Raw genomic sequence first — 19,846 nt, 5'->3', positions numbered from 1 at the left:
TTTTTCAGCTAAAAATGCCTTACTATACATGGTCATTTTTTTCAGCTAAAAATGCCTTACTATATATGGTCGTTTTTTTCGGCTAAAAACGCCTTACTATACATGGTCGTTTTTTTTCGGCTAAAAACACCTTACTATACATAGTCGTTTTTTTTCGACTAAAAACGCCTTACTATACATGTTCGTTTTTTTTCGGCTAAAAACGCCTTACTATACATGGTCGTTTTTTTCAGCTAAAAACGCCTTACTATACATGGTCGTTTTTTTGAGCTAAAAACGCCTTACTATACATGGTCGTTTTTTTCGGCCTAAAACGCCTTACTATACATGGTCGTTTTTTTCAGCTAAAAATGCCTTACTATACATGGTCGTTTTTTTTCGGCTAAAAACGCCTTACTATATATGGTCGTTTTTTTCGGCTAAAAACGCCTTACTATACATGGTCGTTTTTTTCAGCTAAAAATGCCTTACTATACATGGTCGTTTTTTTCGGCTAAAAACGCCTTACTATACATGGTCGTTTTTTTCGGCTAAAAACGCCTTACTATACATGGTCATTTTTTTCAGCTAAAAATGCCTTACTATACATGGTCATTTTTTTCAGCTAAAAATGCCTTACTATACATGGTCGTTTTTTTCGGCCTAAAACGCCTTACGATACATGGTCGTTTTTTTCGGCTAAAAACACCTTACTATACATAGTCGTTTTTTTTCGGCTAAAAACGCCTTACTATACATGTTCGTTTTTTTTCGGCTAAAAACGCCTTACTATACATGGTCGTTTTTTTCAGCTAAAAACGCCTTACTATACATGGTCGTTTTTTTGAGCTAAAAACGCCTTACTATACATGGTCGTTTTTTTCGGCTAAAAACGCCTTACTATACATGGTCGTTTTTTTCAGCTAAAAATGCCTTACTATACATGGTCGTTTTTTTTCGGCTAAAAACGCCTTACTATATATGGTCGTTTTTTTCGGCTAAAAACGCCTTACTATACATGGTCGTTTTTTTTCGGCCTAAAACGCCTTACTATACATGGTCGTTTGTTTCAGCTAAAAATGCCTTACTATACATGGTCGTTTTTTTTCGGCTAAAAACGCCTTACTATACATGGTCGTTTTTTTTCGGCTAAAAACGCCTTACTATACATGGGCGTTTTTTTTTCGGCTAAAAACGCCTTACTATACATGGTCGTTTTTTTCGGCTAAAAACGCCTTACTATACATGGTCATTTTTTTCAGCTAAAAATGCCTTACTATACATGGTCGTTTTTTTCGGCTAAAAACGCCTTACTATACATGGTCGTTTTTTTCAGCTAAAAATGCCTTACTATACATGGTCGTTTTTTTCAGGTAAAAACGCCTTACTATACATGGTCGTTTTTTTTCAGCTAAAAACGCCTTACTATACATGGTCGTTTTTTTTTCAGCTAAAAACGCCTTACTATACATGGTCGTTTTTTTCGGCTAAAAACGCCTTACTATACATGGTCGTTTTTTTCAGCTAAAAATGCCTTACTATACATGGTCGGTTTTTTTTCGGCTAAAAACGCCTTACTATATATGGTCGTTTTTTTCGGCCTAAAACGCCTTACTATACATGGTCGTTTGTTTCAGCTAAAAATGCCTTACTGTACATGGTCGTTTTTTTTCGGCCTAAAACGCCTTACTATACATGGGCGTTTTTTTTCCGGCTAAAAACGCCTTACTATACATGGTCGTTTTTTTCGGCTAAAAACGCCTTACTATACATGGTCATTTTTTTCAGCTAAAAATGCCTTACTATACATGGTCGTTTTTTTTTCGGCTAAAAACGCCTTACTATACATGGTCATTTTTTTCAGCTAAAAATGCCTTACTATACATGGTCGTTTTTTTCGGCTAAAAACGCCTTACTATACATGGTCGTTTTTTTCAGCTAAAAATGCCTTACTATACATGGTCGTTTTTTTCAGGTCAAAAACGCCTTACTATACATGGTCGTTTTTTTTCAGCTAAAAACGCCTTACTATACATGGTCGTTTTTTTTCAGCTAAAAACGCCTTACTATACATGGTCGTTTTTTTCGGCTAAAAACGCCTTACTATACATGGTCGTTTTTTTCAGCTAAAAATGCCTTACTATACATGGTCGTTTTTTTTTCGGCTAAAAACGCCTTACTATACATGGTCGTTTTTTTCGGCCTAAAACGCCTTACTATACATGGTCGTTTTTTTCAGCTAAAAATGCCTTACTATACATGGTCGTTTTTTTTTCGGCTAAAAACGCCTTACTATACATGGTCGTTTTTTTCGGCCTAAAACGCCTTACTATACATGGTCGTTTTTTTCAGCTAAAAATGCCTTACTATACATGGTCGTTTTTTTTCGGCTAAAAACGCCTTACTATACATGGTCGTTTTTTTCAGCTAAAAATGCCTTACTATACATGGTCGTTTTTTTTCGGCTAAAAACGCCTTACTATACATGGTCGTTTTTTTCAGCTAAAAATGCCTTACTATACATGGTCGTTTTTTTTCGGCTAAAAACGCCTTACTATATATGGTCGTTTTTTTCGGCTAAAAACGCCTTACTATACATGGTCGTTTTTTTTCGGCCTAAAACGCCTTACTATACATGGGCGTTTTTTTTTCGGCTAAAAACGCCTTTCGGTCGGTTTTTTTTCGGCTAAAAACGCCTTACTATACATGGTCATTTTTCTCAGCTTACTATGGTCGTTTTTTTCGGCTAAAAACGCCTTACTATACATGGTCGTTTTTTTCAGCTAAAAATGCCTTACTATACATGATCGTTTTTTTCGGCTAAAAACGCCTTACTATACATGGTCATTTTTTTCAGCTAAAAAGGCCTTACTATATATGGTCGTTTTTTTCGGCTAAAAACGCCTTACTATACATGGTCGTTTTTTTCAGCTAAAAATGGCTTACTATACATGATCGTTTTTTTCGGCTAAAAACGCCTTACTATACATGGTCGTTTTTTTCGGCTAAAAACGCCTTACTATACATGGTCATTTTTTTCAGCTAAAAATGCCTTACTATACATGGTCGTTTTTTTCAGCTAAAAATGCCTTACTATATATGGTCGTTTTTTTCGGCTAAAAACGCCTTACTATACATGGTCGTTTTTTTCAGCTAAAAATGGCTTACTATACATGATCGTTTTTTTCGGCTAAAAACGCCTTACTATACATGGTCGTTTTTTTCGGCTAAAAACGCCTTACTATACATGGTCATTTTTTTCAGCTAAAAATGCCTTACTATACATGGTCGTTTTTTTCAGCTAAAAATGCCTTACTATACATGGTCGTTTTTTTCAGCTAAAAATGCCTTACTATACATGGTCGTTTTTTTTCGGCTAAAAACACCTTACTATACATAGTCGTTTTTTTTCAGCTAAAAACGCCTTACTATACATGGTCGTTTTTTTGAGCTAAAAACGCCTTACTATACATGGTCGTTTTTTTTCGGCTAAAAACGCCTTACTATATATGGTCGTTTTTTTCAGCTAAAAATGCCTTACTATACATGGTCGTTTTTTTTCGGCTAAAAACGCCTTATTATACATGGTCGTTTTTTTCAGCTAAAAACGCCTTACTATACATGGTCGCTTTTTTCGGCTAAAAACGCCTTACTATACATGGTCGTTTTTTTCAGCTAAAAATGCCTTACTATACATGGTCGTTTTTTTCGGCCTAAAACGCCTTACTATACATGGTCGTTTTTTTTTTCGGCTAAAAACGCCTTACTATACATGGTCGTTTTTTTCAGCTAAAAACGCCTTACTATACATGGTCGTTTTTTTCAGCTAAAAATGCCTTACTATACATGGTCGTTTTTTTTTCGGCTAAAAAGGCCTTACTATACATGGTCATTTTTTTCGGCCAAAATCACCCTACATGGTTGTTTTTTTATTAAGAATAAGAACGCCTTTAATTGTCCCACAATGGGGAAATTTGCAAAAACCTGAGGTGGAGATGCAGGGGATTGAACCCAGGACCTCATGCATGCAAAGCACACGCTCACCCATTGAGTTACATCCCAACATTAAAGTATTAAAAGCACCTTGATATACATGGTGTTTTATTTTTCAGCTAAAATTGCGTACTTTATTGTGTAAAAACGACTTACTGTACATGGTCGCTTTTTTGGCCTAAAAATGCCCTACTATGCGTGGTCGTTTTTTCGGCTAAAACACCTTACTATACATGGTCGTTTTTTTCGGCTAAAAACGCCTTACTATACATGGTCGTTTTTTTCAGCTAAAAATGCCTTACTATACATGGTCGTTTTTTTCAGATAAAAATGCCTTACCATACATGGTCGTTTTTTTCAGCTAAAAACGCCTTACTATACATGGTCGTTTTTTTCAGCTAAATACGCCTTACTATACATGGTCGTTTTTTTTCGGCTAAAAACGCCTTACTATACATGGTCGTTTTTTTCAGCTAAAAACGCCTTACTATACATGGTCGGTTTTTTTCGGCTAAAAATGCCTTCCTATACATGGTCGTTTTTTTCAGTTAAAAATGCCTTACTATACATGGTCGTTTTTTTCAGCTAAAAATGCCTTACTATACATGGTCGTTTTTTTCGGCTAAAAACACCTTACTATACATGGTCGTTTTTTTTCAGCTAAAAATGGCTTACTATACATGGTCGTTTTTTTCGGCTAAATACGCCTTACTATACATAGTCGTTTTTTTTTTCAGCTAAAAACGCCGTACTATACATGGTCGTTTTTTTCTGCTAAAAACGCCTTACTATACATGGTGTTTTTTTTTAGCTAAAAATGCCTTACTATACATGGTCGTTTTTTTCAGCTAAAAATGCCTTACTATACATGGTCGTTTTTTTTCAGCTAAAAACGCCTTACTATACATGGTGTTTTTTCAGCTAAAAATGCCTTACTATACATGATCGTTTTTTTCAGCTAAAAATGCCTTACTATACATGGTCGTTTTTTTCAGATAAAAATGCCTTACCATACATGGTCGTTTTTTTCAGCTAAAAACGCCTTACTATACATGGTCGTTTTTTTTCAGCTAAAAATGCCTTACTATACATGGTCGTTTTTTTTCAGCTAAAAATGCCTTACTATACATGGTCGGTTTTTTTCGGCTAAAAACGCCTTACTATACATGGTCGTTTTTTTCGGCCTAAAACGCCTAACTATACATGGTCGTTTTTTTTCGGCTAAAAACGCCTTACTATACATGGTCATTTTTTTCGGCCTAAAACGCCTTACTATACATGGTCATTTTTTTCGGCCTAAAACGCCTTACTATACATGGTCGTTTTTTTCCGGCTAAAAACGCCTTACGATACATGGTCGTTTTTTTCAGCTAAAAATGCCTTACTATACATGGTCGTTTTTTTTCAGCTAAAAACGCCTTACTATACATGGTCGTTTTTTTCAGCTAAAAATGCCTCACTATACATGGTCGTTTTTTTCAGCTAAAAATGCCTTACTATACATGATCGTTTTTTTTCGGCTAAAAACGCCTTACTATACATGGTCGTTTTTTTCAGCTAAAAATGCCTTACTATACATGGTCGTTTTTTTTTAGCTAAAAATGCATTACTATACATGGTCGTTTTTTTCAGCTAAAAATGCCTTACTATACATGGTCGTTTTTTTCAGCTAAAAACGCCTTACTATAGATGGTCGTTTTTTTTCAGCTAAAAATGCCTTACTATACATGGACGTTTTTTTTCGGCTAAAAATGCCTTAATATACACGGTCGTTTTTTTTTCGGCTAAAAACGCCTTACTATACATGGTCATTTTTTTCAGCTAAAAACGCCTTACTATATATGGTCGTTTTTTTCGGCTAAAACCGCCGTACTATACATGGTCGTTTTTTTCAGCTAAAAATGCCTTACTATACATGATCGTTTTTTTCGGCTAAAAACGCCTTACTATACATGGTCGTTTTTTTCGGCTAAAAACGCCTTACTATACATGGTCATTTTTTTCAGCTAAAAATGCCTTACTATACATGGTCGTTTTTTTCAGCTAAAAATGCCTTACTATACATGGTCGTTTTTTTCAGCTAAAAATGCCTTACTATACATGGTCGTTTTTTTTCGGCTAAAAACACCTTACTATACATAGTCGTTTTTTTTCGGCTAAAAATGCCTTACTATACATGATGGTTTTTTTCGGCTAAAAACGCCTTACTATACATGGTCGTTTTTTTCGGCTAAAAACGCCTTACTATACATGGTCATTTTTTTCAGCTAAAAATGCCTTACTATACATGGTCGTTTTTTTTCGGCTAAAAACGCCTTACTATACATGGTCGTTTTTTTTCGGCTAAAAACGCCTTACTATACATGGTCGTTTTTTTCAGCTAAAAATGCCTTACTATACATGGTCGTTTTTTTCAGCTAAAAATGCCTTACTATACATGATCGTTTTTTTTCGGCTAAAAACGCCTTACTATACATGGTCGTTTTTTTCAGCTAAAAATGCCTTACTATACATGGTCGTTTTTTTTTAGCTAAAAATGCATTACTATACATGGTGGTTTTTTTCAGCTAAAAATGCCTTACTATACATGGTCGTTTTTTTCAGCTAAAAACGCCTTACTATAGATGGTCGTTTTTTTTCAGCTAAAAATGCCTTACTATACATGGACGTTTTTTTTCGGCTAAAAATGCCTTAATATACACGGTCGTTTTTTTTCGGCTAAAAACGCCTTACTATACATGGTCATTTTTTTCAGCTAAAAACGCCTTACTATATATGGTCGTTTTTTTTCGGCTAAAACCGCCGTACTATACATGGTCGTTTTTTTTCGGCTAAAAACACCTTACTATACATAGTCGGTTTTTTTCGGCTAAAAATGCCTTACTATACATGATGGTTTTTTTCGGCTAAAAACGCCTTACTATACATGGTCGTTTTTTTCGGCTAAAAACGCCTTACTATACATGGTCATTTTTTTCAGCTAAAAATGCCTTACTATACATGGTCGTTTTTTTCAGCTAAAAATGCCTTACTATACATGGTCGTTTTTTTCAGCTAAAAATGCCTTACTATACATGGTCGTTTTTTTTCGGCTAAAAACATCTTACTATACATAGTCGTTTTTTTTCGGCTAAAAACGCCTTACTATACATGTTCGTTTTTTTTCGGCTAAAAACGCCTTACTATACATGGTCGTTTTTTTCAGCTAAAAACGCCTTACTATACATGGTCGTTTTTTTCAGCTAAAAACGCCTTACTATACATGGTCGCTTTTTTCGGCTAAAAACGCCTTACTATACATGGTCGTTTTTTTTCGGCTAAAAACGCCTTACTATACATGGTCGTTTTTTTCAGCTAAAAATGCCTTACTATACATGGTCGCTTTTTTCGGCTAAAAACGCCTTACTATACATGGTCGTTTTTTTTCGGCTAAAAACGCCTTACTATACATGGTCGTTTTTTTCAGATAAAAATGCCTTACCATACATGGTCGTTTTTTTTCAGCTAAAAACACCTTACCATACATACATGGTCGTTTTTTTTCAGTTAAAAACGCCTTACTATACATGGTCGTTTTTTTCAGGTCAAAAACGCCTTACTATACATGGTCGTTTTTTTCAGCTAAAAACGCCTTACTATAGATGGTCGTTTTTTTTCAGCTAAAAATGCCTTACTATACATGGACGTTTTTTTTCGGCTAAAAATGCCTTAATATACACGGTCGTTTTTTTTCGGCTAAAAACGCCTTACTATACATGGTCATTTTTTTCAGCTAAAAACGCCTTACTATATATGGTCGTTTTTTTTCGGCTAAAACCGCCGTACTATACATGGTCGTTTTTTTCAGCTAAAAATGCCTTACTATACATGGTCGTTTTTTTCGGCTAAAAACGCCTTACTATACATGGTCATTTTTTTCAGCTAAAAATGCCTTACTATATATGGTCGTTTTTTTCGGCTAAAAACGCCTTACTATACATGGTCGTTTTTTTCGGCTAAAAACGCCTTACTATACATGGTCATTTTTTTCAGCTAAAAATGCCTTACTATATATGGTCGTTTTTTTCGGCTAAAAACGCCTTACTATACATGGTCGTTTTTTTCAGCTAAAAACGCCTTACTATATATGGTCGTTTTTTTTCGGCTAAAACCGCCGTACTATACATGGTCGTTTTTTTCAGCTAAAAATGCCTTACTATACATGGTCGTTTTTTTCGGCTAAAAACGCCTTACTATACATGGTCATTTTTTTCAGCTAAAAATGCCTTACTATATATGGTCGTTTTTTTCGGCTAAAAACGCCTTACTATACATGGTCGTTTTTTTCAGCTAAAAATGCCTTACTATACATGGTCGTTTTTTTCGGCTAAAAACGCCTTACTATACATGGTCATTTTTTTCAGCTAAAAATGCCTTACTATACATGGTCGTTTTTTTCGGCTAAAAACGCCTTACTATACATGGTCGTTTTTTTCAGCTAAAAATGCCTTACTATACATGGTCGTTTTTTTTCGGCTAAAAACACCTTACTATACATAGTCGGTTTTTTTCGGCTAAAAATGCCTTACTATACATGATGGTTTTTTTCGGCTAAAAACGCCTTACTATACATGGTCGTTTTTTTCGGCTAAAAACGCCTTACTATACATGGTCATTTTTTTCAGCTAAAAATGCCTTACTATACATGGTCGTTTTTTTCAGCTAAAAATGCCTTACTATACATGGTCGTTTTTTTCAGCTAAAAATGCCTTACTATACATGGTCGTTTTTTTTCGGCTAAAAACATCTTACTATACATAGTCGTTTTTTTTCGGCTAAAAACGCCTTACTATACATGTTCGTTTTTTTTCGGCTAAAAACGCCTTACTATACATGGTCGTTTTTTTCAGCTAAAAACGCCTTACTATACATGGTCGTTTTTTTGAGCTAAAAACGCCTTACTATACATGGTCGCTTTTTTCGGCTAAAAACGCCTTACTATACATGTTCGTTTTTTTTCGGCTAAAAACGCCTTACTATACATGGTCGTTTTTTTCAGCTAAAAATGCCTTACTATACATGGTCGCTTTTTTCGGCTAAAAACGCCTTACTATACATGGTCGTTTTTTTTCGGCTAAAAACGCCTTACTATACATGGTCGTTTTTTTCAGATAAAAATGCCTTACCATACATGGTCGTTTTTTTTCAGCTAAAAACACCTTACCATACATACATGGTCGTTTTTTTTCAGTTAAAAACGCCTTACTATACATGGTCGTTTTTTTCAGGTCAAAAACGCCTTACTATACATGGTCGTTTTTTTCGGCTAAAAACGCCTTACGATACATGGTCGTTTTTTTTCGGCTAAAAACGCCTTACTATACATGGTCGTTTTTTTTCGGCTAAAAACGCCTTACTATACATGGGCGTTTTTTTCAGCTAAAAATGCCTTACTATACATGGTCGTTTTTTTTTAGCTAAAAATGCATTACTATACATGGTCGTTTTTTTCAGCTAAAAATGCCTTACTATACATGGTCGTTTTTTTCAGCTAAAAACGCCTTACTATAGATGGTCGTTTTTTTTCAGCTAAAAATGCCTTACTATACATGGACGTTTTTTTTCGGCTAAAAATGCCTTAATATACACGGTCGTTTTTTTTCGGCTAAAAACGCCTTACTATACATGGTCATTTTTTTCAGCTAAAAACGCCTTACTATATATGGTCGTTTTTTTCGGCTAAAACCGCCGTACTATACATGGTCGTTTTTTTCAGCTAAAAATGCCTTACTATACATGATCGTTTTTTTCGGCTAAAAACGCCTTACTATACATGGTCGTTTTTTTCGGCTAAAAACGCCTTACTATACATGGTCATTTTTTTCAGCTAAAAATGCCTTACTATACATGGTCGTTTTTTTCAGCTAAAAATGCCTTACTATACATGGTCGTTTTTTTTCAGCTAAAAATGCCTTACTATACATGGTCGTTTTTTTTCGGCTAAAAACACCTTACTATACATAGTCGTTTTTTTTCGGCTAAAAATGCCTTACTATACATGATGGTTTTTTTCGGCTAAAAACGCCTTACTATACATGGTCGTTTTTTTCGGCTAAAAACGCCTTACTATACATGGTCATTTTTTTCAGCTAAAAATGCCTTACTATACATGGTCGTTTTTTTTCGGCTAAAAACGCCTTACTATACATGGTCGTTTTTTTTCGGCTAAAAACGCCTTACTATACATGGTCGTTTTTTTCAGCTAAAAATGCCTTACTATACATGGTCGTTTTTTTCAGCTAAAAATGCCTTACTATACATGATCGTTTTTTTTCGGCTAAAAACGCCTTACTATACATGGTCGTTTTTTTCAGCTAAAAATGCCTTACTATACATGGTCGTTTTTTTTTAGCTAAAAATGCATTACTATACATGGTCGTTTTTTTCAGCTAAAAATGCCTTACTATACATGGTCGTTTTTTTCAGCTAAAAACGCCTTACTATAGATGGTCGTTTTTTTTCAGCTAAAAATGCCTTACTATACATGGACGTTTTTTTTCGGCTAAAAATGCCTTAATATACACGGTCGTTTTTTTTCGGCTAAAAACGCCTTACTATACATGGTCATTTTTTTCAGCTAAAAACGCCTTACTATATATGGTCGTTTTTTTTCGGCTAAAACCGCCGTACTATACATGGTCGTTTTTTTTAGCTAAAAATGCCTTACTATACATGATCGTTTTTTTTCGGCTAAAAACGCCTTACTATACATGGTCGTTTTTTTTCGGCTAAAAACGCCTTACTATACATGGTCATTTTTTTCAGCTAAAAATGCCTTACTATACATGGTCGTTTTTTTCAGCTAAAAATGCCTTACTATACATGGTCGTTTTTTTCAGCTAAAAATGCCTTACTATACATGGTCGTTTTTTTTCGGCTAAAAACACCTTACTATACATAGTCGGTTTTTTTCGGCTAAAAATGCCTTACTATACATGATGGTTTTTTTCGGCTAAAAACGCCTTACTATACATGGTCGTTTTTTTCGGCTAAAAACGCCTTACTATACATGGTCATTTTTTTCAGCTAAAAATGCCTTACTATACATGGTCGTTTTTTTCAGCTAAAAATGCCTTACTATACATGGTCGTTTTTTTCAGCTAAAAATGCCTTACTATACATGGTCGTTTTTTTTTCGGCTAAAAATGCCTTACTATACATAGTCGTTTTTTTTCGGCTAAAAACGCCTTACTATACATGTTCGTTTTTTTTCGGCTAAAAACGCCTTACTATACATGGTCGTTTTTTTCAGCTAAAAACGCCTTACTATACATGGTCGTTTTTTTTTGAGCTAAAAACGCCTTACTATACATGGTCGTTTTTTTTCGGCTAAAAACGCCTTACTATACATGGTCGTTTTTTTTCGGCTAAAAACGCCTTACTATACATGGTCGCTTTTTTCGGCTAAAAACGCCTTACTATACATGGGCGTTTTTTTTTCGGCTAAAAACGCCTTACTATACATGGTCGTTTTTTTCAGATAAAAATGCCTTACCATACATGGTCGTTTTTTTTCAGCTAAAAACACCTTACCATACATACATGGTCGTTTTTTTTCAGTTAAAAACGCCTTACTATACATGGTCGTTTTTTTCAGGTCAAAAACGCCTTACTATACATGGTCGTTTTTTTCGGCTAAAAACGCCTTACGATACATGGTCGTTTTTTTTCGGCTAAAAACGCCTTACTATACATGGTCATTTTTTTCAGCTAAAAACGCCTTACTATACATGGTCGTTTTTTTTCAGCTAAAAATGCCTTACTATACATGGTCGTTTTTTTTTTCGGCTAAAAACGCCTTACTATACATGGTCGTTTTTTTCAGCTAAAAATGCCTTACTATACATGGTCGTTTTTTTCAGATAAAAATGCCTTACCATACATGGTCGTTTTTTTCAGCTAAAAACGCCTTACTATACATGGTCGTTTTTTTTAGCTAAAAATGCATTACTATACATGGTCGTTTTTTTCAGCTAAAAATGCCTTACTATACATGGTCGTTTTTTTTCAGCTAAAAACGCCTTACTATAGATGGTCGTTTTTTTTCAGCTAAAAATGCCTTACTATACATGGACGTTTTTTTTCGGCTAAAAACGCCTTACTATACACGGTCGTTTTTTTTCGGCTAAAAACGCCTTACTATACATGGTCGTTTTTTTTCGGCTAAAAACGCCTTACTATACATGGTCGTTTTTTTTAGCTAAAAATGCATTACTATACATGGTCGTTTTTTTCAGCTAAAAATGCCTTACTATACATGGTCGTTTTTTTCAGCTAAAAACCTTACTATACATGGTCGTTTTTTTCTTTACTATACATGGTCGTTTTTTTTCGGCCTAAAACGCCTTACTATACATGGTCGTTTTTTTTCGGCTAAAAACGCCTTACTATACATGGTCGTTTTTTTCAGCTAAAAATGCCTTACTATACATGGTCGTTTTTTTTCAGATAAAAATGCCTTACCATACATGGTCGTTTTTTTCAGCTAAAAACGCCTTACTATACATGGTCGGTTTTTTTTCGGCTAAAAACGCCTTACTATACATGGTCGTTTTTTTTCGGCTAAAAACGCCTTACTATACATGGTCGTTTTTTTCAGATAAAAATGCCTTACCATACATGGTCGTTTTTTTTCAGCTAAAAACACCTTACCATACATACATGGTCGTTTTTTTTCAGGTCAAAAACGCCTGACTACATATGCTAATTTTTTTCGGCCTAAGAATGCCATACTATACACGGAGGGTTTTTTTTGGGCTAAAAAAGCCTTACTATGCATGGTGTTTTTTTCGGGGTAGAAACGCCTTAGTATCATGGCCGTTGTTTTCAGGTCAAAAACGTCTTAAAAATGCCCATGTATACATGGTCTTTTTTTTGGCTAAAAACGGCTTACTACACATGGTCATTTTATCGGCTAAAAATGCTTTACTATACATGGTTGTTGTTTTCGGCTAAAAAGGCATACTATAAAGTCATTTTTTGCCGCGGGCCACATTGTAGTTATGGTTTCCTCTCGAGGGCCGTTATGAATTTGGGGAAGCCATTAGAATGTTTAAATCCCTTCAAATATTACATATAGAGCACACAGCAAATTAAGGAATAACTCGTTTTCAAATCTGAAGTCAAGAATAATAACTTTTATTGTGGTTGACATCCAAAAATATGAAATTTCGGCTCAGATTTTAGCAATCATCATGGAATTTAACAAGTTTTATTTGCTTTCGCTGGCCGAAAAAAAATGATGTGGCGGGCCGGATTTGGCCCGCGGGCCTTGACTTTGACACCTGTGTGCTATATGGTTTTTTTTTCCGCGCTAAAAATATATCCCGGTGTCAAAGTTGAGGCGACCTATTTTGGTGATGACGCCGTGACTTTGGCATCGGCCTCATGCCGCCGCAGAGGCGGCGCGAAGTGGGTAACAGAGGCTGACAGCGGTTGTCACACGTGTCGCTGCGCCGGGCGGCGAAAACCCGTCGCAGCGAGACAGGAAGTGTCGCACTGCGACGGCTCGCCACCGGCTGGACGCCCAACCGCTTTCCTCTCTTGTGACCTTCCTTTTCCCTCCCAACCGTCGCCACTTTGGAAGCTCGTCACCGTCCGCTACAGCAAACTTAATTGGCAAACTTACGAACTTAATTGGTTCCCAGACAGAGTGTGTAAGGCGAAAAGTGTGTCTCCCAAAAATCAATTTCCTATAAGAAACCATTAAAATGAGAATAATCCATTCCCAGGTCCCCATAAAACGTAATTTTCTACTTTGTAATTTTGTAAGCCTTAAAACAACACAAAATATGCCTTATTCTATGTATAATAAATGTGCTATGGTATTATAATTAAAGAAATAGACTGTACAGTATAATAAAGTCGTTTTATTTACCTTTGTGATGGTCGTTGATGGCTTGATGGATTCATCAGCATTAAAGGACAACCGACGTCTCCGGACAAGTTATGTCCATAATTTGTAAAATGCCTTCAAATGACTTCTACTAAGCGTATTTTACAAAGATTCCACTGCATATAGCTATATTTTACATTTTAAGACTCTTGCTGAATATTCCGGAAGTCTTGTTTTTGAGTTGGTGACGGTCCTTACCCTACGTCACCGAAGGACCGCCCCTCTGCGAGAAAGGACATACCTTTCATCACCTCAATGCAGTTTGCAATACTTTGTTTGGTCTGAAAACTTCGTGTTGATCCGTGTTGATGGCGAAATTAGAAGGAAAACATAAATAACGCGATGGTGAATACTTGTGTGTGGCACCGAGCATCTATTTATCTATTTATAAAAATTGTAAGGAATTAATCAGCCCGTTTCCACTGAGCTTTCCACGGAGCTTTGTCGCCCTCTTCTGCCTCTTTTCGGTGATACATCTCCCTCCCCCAGATGACACACATTAGTTGCTACATTTCCCCCCTCAAAATGACACGGAATAAAATCTTTAATCGATTGCAAACATGTATGCTTTCCTCTTCAGAACTATTTGAATCATATTCATAACTGGATGAGTAACAAGAAAGCATATTCTCCGAATCTGAAGCCATTGTTTTGATTCTTGAGCAAGGCAAGACGTCTTGCCGTGACGTCACGAAATGGGGGCGGGACCTTCTGAAACTGGCCACTTCCGGTTTCAAATTGAAGTACTTTTTACACACTTTAAGTCATTTTTATTGGTGTTTTGCATTTGACTAAAATATCATAATTGTGTGTTTTGGGTATTTTAGATGCTATAAAACGTTTTTCTGATGTCAGTTAGGAAACAAAAAAGTGACGTCGGTTGTCCTTTAAACACTTGATGAGGAACGTAACCTTCTTCTTTCACCATCTTGAGGAATGATCCATTGTAGGTGCTTTCTCTGCGATAATTTTACCTTGTTCCTCATCAATTGTGTTCTGTTTAGCTGGGTTGATAACTTTTTGCATCAAGTGTACAGATGGCTTGTGCGGGTTATTTGTGGAGCCTGATTGATGGGAATTTTAACCTTGCAGTCTACACTCTGCCTTTGAACTATCAAAGTTGAAACAAGTCCAAATTTCACTGTTTTCTATCCATTTTTCACTCTCTCTGTCGTCTGCCTCTCTCTTTAATGTTTAAACTACCTCCCCTCACTGCTGCATTTTGGGGAGATTTTTGTTTTCATTTTAGGACATTAGGGCCAAAATGTCAACCGGGACAAAGGTCGTCTGTCCAACCAATGGGGCCGGTGATCCGAGCTAATTTTCATCCAAATTCCAGCGGCTGTCATCGGGCATAAACTCCAAATGGGTTTGGAACGCGGCCTGCCAAACGATGGGAGGAGCCGCAGGAGACTCCAGTTCCACGTTGTCCAATGTGGTTGGACTTCCTCCCAAGAGATTTTTAACACCAAGGTCGAATGTTGACCTTGTTTCGGTCACTTTCGGTCATGCGGACGTGATGGGAGAGGATCCAAAAAATCGCCAGAAGAGGCCAGACATTCATGAAGTGGTCTGATCGCTTCCAAGTTGAGGGAAAACGAGGCCATCTGCTCACTCTGCTTATCGACTCACGGCGCAGTCAAAACAGCAAGTGAGACCAGCTCACATTTGTGTGTGTACAGGTACGAAACACACACACACAAACACGCACTCCACCGATGATGTCAACAGCAGTCTGTCTCTCTCTCTCTCTCTCTCTCTCTCTCTCTCTCTCTCTCTCTCTCTCTCTCTCTCTCTCTCTCTCTCTCTCTCTCTCTCTCTCTCTCTCTCACATACACACAAATACACAAACACACAAATGCGTAAACACACACACAGACAGACACAAATGCACACACACGAATACATAAACACACTCACAAATACAAAAATACACATATACACAATCACACAAATAAACACACACACAAATACACAAACACAATATATAAACACACACAGGCACACGCAAATACACACACGAACACACAAACACACACGTGCATAAACACACACACAAAAACAAAAATACACACACACAAATACACGCATACACACAGACACAAAAATACACTAACACACAAATACACAAACACACACACAAATATGTAAACACAAAAATAGACACACACCCCTACACACACAATTACACAAATACATAAACACACACAGACACACACAAATACACACACATGAATACATGAACACACATGTACATAAACACACACACAAATACAAAAATAAACACAACACAATCACACACATAGACACACACAAATACACAATCACACACACAAATACATAAACACACACACAACACGCAAATACACACACGATCACACAAACACACACGTGCATAAACACACACACAAATACAAAAATACACTAACACACAAATACACAAACACACACACAAATATGTAAACACGAAAACAGACACACACAATTACACAAATACATAAATTCACACACAGACACACATGAATACAGAAACACACGTGTACATAAACACACACACAGACACAAGCAAATACACACACACAAATACACAAACACACACACAAATACAAAAATACACACACAGACACAAATACACTGAAACACAAACACACACACTAACATGTAAACGCACAAACAGACACACACCACTACACCAACACACACGCAAATACAGAAACACACACACTAATACAAAAATACACACACACACACACACACAAATACACTGAAACACAAACACACAAACACACACACTAATATGTAAACACACAAACAGACACACACCACTACACTCACATACACACACAAATACATAAACACACACACTAATATGTAAACACACAAACAGACACACACCACTACACCAACACACACGCAAATACAGAAACACACACACAAATACAAAAATACACACACAGACACACACACAAATACACTGAAACACAAATACACAAACACACACACTAATATGTAAACACACAAACAGACACACACCACTACTCTCACATACACACACAAATACGTAAACACACACACAGACACACGCAAATACGTAAACACACACAGACACACACAAATGCACACACAAAGACAAACACACAATTACACACATAGACACACACAAATACAACAATACACGCACAGACACACTCAATTGCACACATAGACACACACGCACAGATACAAACACATGCACACAATTACACAAAAACACACACACAATCACATGTGCAGGCTTACGAACACACATGCACACACACAGTCACACGCATAGACACACACACAAACATGCAGATATGCACACACAAAAAATCCACAAATATACAATCACACACACACACAAAGTGTCTGCAGGCACGCGCACGTGTAACCGCGGGCAGCCGACGACCACTGGCAGGAAATCGTTCAGCCCAGTGAAAAGGGGCAGAAATGGGCCACAGTGTCACATCGTCGCCGGGCGGCTTCATCTCGCCATCATTCCTCCAAAACGGGCCTGCCAGTCAGCCGGGGCGTTCGAAGGGGAAGGGAGGTAAGGGGTTACCCGCTACAAAAATCCCTCCGACGCAAGACGCGCAAACGCGGCGACGAGACGCGTTTTGCGCAGGTGTCGTCTGAACGTCGGCCGTCCAGGGTTTGTTTGCGCGCAATCGATGGCTAAGCCATTACGGCGGCCGCTTGAAGCGTCGCAGCCCCATTTTAGCAATTTGGCCCGCATATGGAATTATTTGATCAATAGCGTTGTGGCTTGACACAGAGGAGTAAATTAGCTGATCAATGCTGACTTTTTCAACACTTGCATACAACTCCCCCCCTCTGGTCGCCCAGAGCAATTGTAGAAAAGGGGGTGCGCTACAAGGGGGGCTGTTTGTGACTACGCTACGTTTTTTTGAGAGCGCCGACCAAATTGCGGAGGTTATAAACACACACATAATTGTACAAACACACACAATCACACACACGCAGGCATGCGCACGCGCACACAAACACACACATCCCTGTTTCAATGGTTTTGTGAGGTCCGGATAACTCCAGATAAGGACCACAGTTGCTGATAAGTTTAGAGAAGAACCAGTGTTACATTTGAACACTAAATATCACCCCATTTCCCTCTTCAACTTCTTTAAAAACAAAGAAATAAAAATTGGACTGAAACTGAAATAACAGCAGGAGTGAGGTTTCTGAATGGGTACATTCAAAGTCCTCACCCCTGTAGTAAATTTGGTTAAAATATCGTTTTACTTTTTGTAAAAGTGTGTGTATCAAAATGAAATGAAAATACACACTAAAAATAATTCTGAGTGAATTTGTGAGCACCTCTCTGAAACTTTAACAGATGCATATATAGACCCTCACTGAAAAACTTGTGAGGACCGGCCAAAAGGTCCTCACTTGTATGCTATAAAATGTGAGTGGTCCTCACAAGACCAGTCATACAAACACACACACTCCATCATCATGGTTGCGCATCATCACACTATTTTGGGATGTGGCCAAAGAGGTTTCTTCCTGGCGTGCGTCCTTGAATGCGACCGAGCACCGATGCATCCTTACCGGGCTGACGGGGCGTTTTTTTATAAGGGGAAGGGGGGGGGGGGGGGGGTGAGAAAGTGACACATGAGCTGATTTGAAGCGTTGAAGGCCCGGTGATACCCGGCGCTGCTCATGGCGGGCTCGTTGTCGTGTTTGTTTGGCGAGGAAAGGGAGAGACGGGACCATCGCTTCGCTTTGAGCCTGATTTGTTTTTACCTCCCGCGCCCCCCGCTTCACCCCCCCCCCCCTCGTCCTCCAAACCCACTTGTGCTGTCACACAGTAAAAGTTGAAGCATCGGGTGAATGATAAGAAAGCGACACGAGGAGGTTCGGGGGGAGGGGTGTGAGGTGGCTAGGGAGCGGGGTGGCGTACACACACACACACACACACACAAAGAAGAGCCTGTCACGTTCGCTTAGACGCTGAAAGATTAAAGCAAGCAGTCAGGTTGTAATTTTCCCCAGAAAGCGGAGGGGAGTGGGGAGGATAAGTGCAGCGAGGGAGGGGGCTTGGGAGGCGGTTGGGGGGTGAGAGGAAAGGTATCATCACCCATGTCTCTTTCCTCTCTTAATACGCCGACTTAAATTGGCTTGGCCTTCTTCGGCCTTTTGGCTCTAGAAGGCCTTCCGGAAACTTTGTACAGCGTTTGCATCACCCCCGCTACTCGTCGGTTGCGCTTTATTTTTTTGGGGAGTGGGATGTGTGTGTGTGTGTGTGGGGGGGGCTATTCTCTGCAGCCAATTTCACCAAAAATGAGCTAGTGAGGCTTCCTCATTATAAGCAGACATGTTTTGGATTCGATTCGATTAGCCTTCATTAGTGTCGCAGTGGAGAATTTGATATTTCACAGCAGCAAAGGTATGAAAGGAAGAGGAAAGGAAAGGAAGAAGTAGAAAAACAAAATACAGGAACTGCTGTAAAGGCAGCCAATCTCGCGGCGCCATCTTGAAATCAAAAATAACAAAATAACAAATAATACGACAACACAAAGACACAGTCGGTCATTCAATCCTATAGCAAAGTGATGAAAGTAAATGGAAAGCAAATGGAAAGGAAAGGAAGAAGTAGAAAAACAAAATACAGGAGCTGCTGTAAAGGCAGCCTATCTCAACACACACACACTCACAACAAAATAACAAATAATACGGCAACACAAAGACACAGTCAGTCATTCAATCCTATAGCAAAGTGATGAAAGTAAATGGAAAGTAAATGGAAAGGAAAGGAAGAAGTAGAAAAACAAAATACAGGAGCTTCTGTAAAGGCAGCCAATCTCAACACACACACACACACTCACAACAAAATAACAAATAATACGACAACACAAAGACACAGTCAGTCATTCAATCTTCTCAAAGTGATGAAAGTAA

This window comes from Hippocampus bargibanti, linkage group LG13, assembly GCF_051943395.1.
Source record: "Hippocampus bargibanti isolate YZ-2025 linkage group LG13, ASM5194339v1, whole genome shotgun sequence".
In the NCBI taxonomy this organism is placed as follows: Eukaryota; Metazoa; Chordata; class Actinopteri; order Syngnathiformes; family Syngnathidae; genus Hippocampus; species Hippocampus bargibanti.
Note: the sequence above shows the minus strand (reverse complement) of the source record.